Genomic DNA, 2106 nt, shown 5'->3' with positions numbered 1-2106 from the left:
GCCCCGCCCCGGCCTCCTAATGAGTCTGCGAGGGGAGGCGCGGCGGCCGGGGCGTGCGCGTCGACGCGTCGCTCCGCTCCAGGCCATTCCAAGGGCGTTCGAAAATTGCACTCTTAAAATGCGCGCTGCAGTGGAAAGGACTCGCATGATGATGACGGCGAGGTGCCTGGCCTCTGCGCCGCCGCCGCCGCTGCTGCCGCAGGCCGATAGGAGAACGGCGTGGGTTCCCTTTCCTGCATCGCCCTCCCCGCCCCGCAGCCCTCGGTAACCTTTTTCCTCGTCCGGCTCAGCCTTTTGTGTCCCGCGGGGCGCATTGTGCCGTGCCCGTCGGGGGCCCCGGGCCGTGCCGCGGGCGCACCGGGGGCCCGGCCCGGCACCGCGCCGACAACTCTGCCTCCGGGGAGGCCGCGGCCCCGCCCCGCCACGCCCCTGCTCTACAGTGTCCTCTCCCCTCCCGTATAAATCCCACCTTGAGACCGCAAAAGAGACATCGGCTCGGCGGCGGGGATTACTCTTAAGCCCCCCCCCCTCCCTCTCCCCCCGCGGCCCAACTGGTACGCGGCCGCGGGGGAGGTTTAGGGAGTGACGCGGCAGCACCCTCCGCATGTGACGTTGTATACTTTGTCGTGTTTTTGTTGTACCTTAAATTTGTGACTATTGCGGCGGGTGGTGGCTCAACTTGTCTGCATCGAGCGCCTTGGCGGCGCGTTCGAGTGTAGAGCCCGCGGCTCCCTGCTGCTGCCGCCGCCGGCGTGCTCAATGTGTGTCAGTGAACACGCCTGCCGCGCCGCCGCAGAGCGCTGCTGGTGGTGCTGCCCCACAACAGTGTGGCACACTCCGCCGTACTTCAAGTGCACGACAACGAGTCTGATCTAGAGCTGTGTCACTTACTTCACTTCACCTCCTCACTCAGGCGCGGATCAAGATCCGGCTGACGGTGCAGAGATGCCCTCTCGATTGCCACCCTCCCCCCTTTATCCGCACCTGTCTTTACTTATCCGCGCCTGCCTTTACTTCACATTTTGGACATATGCGCAGATATCATATACATTCATGTCCTGACAGCCTGGTACTTTCATTCTGCACACTTTTTGTCCCTCGCAGATCCATGGGGCACCATTAACATTTAGTGTGCAGTGAGGATGGCCGCGGAGGAAAGCGGCCCCGCCAGAGCGGCGGACCGCCGGCGCCACCGCGCTCCGCATCTCGTGCAATATTTGGGGCGCGGGGCGGGGCGGGCATGGAGCGCACGGTCCTGACGTCAGCTGCACGAGGAGGGAGGCGGAGAGAAAGTGGCGGCACCCCTCGCGCCACGGGAGCTGCACTGCACTATTGATGCGCGCCTCCCGAGGCTGTTGTACGTCAGGACCGTCAGGGACCGCCATAGGGCCCCGGTGCGCTTGGCTGTGGCCTCGGCTCGGCCGTAAAGCCCGCGCTGTGTCCTCCTGCTCGCGGTCCTCTCCTCTGCCCCCTCCACCACCACCGCCTGCTGCTCGCCGGGGCCCCGCAAGCTACAACTATAAATTTCCGCTGCAATTTCGCAAGTCGTTGTCATCATCATGTTTCTGTGCGGATGACTGGCATTCCCACGCCCCCCTCTACTCTTTTTTCGCGCCCCCCGCTCGCACAAGCCCCTCCTGCTCGTGCCCCCTACTGTCCTCCTCGCTGTGCCGGCCGTGCCAGAGCTCGGCTATTATTGTTACCATCCCCGCCGCGTGCTCATTAGCCGAATGATACCCTTCCAATCCTTCCGATGCACGACGTCGCGTTGTTATTGCAGTCCCCCATTCATTCGTTTCGTTTCTTTTCTTTTCCGCTGATCTGTCGCTGCGTCGTCCAATTGATTGATTGATTGATTGATTGAGTGGTGTGGTCGCTGCTGACTGATTGAACTTATTCGCCATCGTTTTGTCTTTTGTTTCTCCCATTAATCCGCGGCTGAGGACGGCGGCAGGTCCGTGTCGCGTAACACAGCCATAGTCGTTATTTCTCATACATGCCGGGCTGGACGGATGAACACGTTGCTGCTGCAGCGGCGGTGCCGACGCGATGCGATGGCTGCATTAGAGGAATGTCACCCGCGGGAGGGAGGATGGAAAAGGGGGG

This window comes from Frankliniella occidentalis, unplaced genomic scaffold, assembly GCF_000697945.3.
Source record: "Frankliniella occidentalis isolate FOCC.00 unplaced genomic scaffold, Focc_3.1 Scaffold85, whole genome shotgun sequence".
NCBI lineage: Eukaryota > Metazoa > Arthropoda > Insecta > Thysanoptera > Thripidae > Frankliniella > Frankliniella occidentalis.
Note: the sequence above shows the minus strand (reverse complement) of the source record.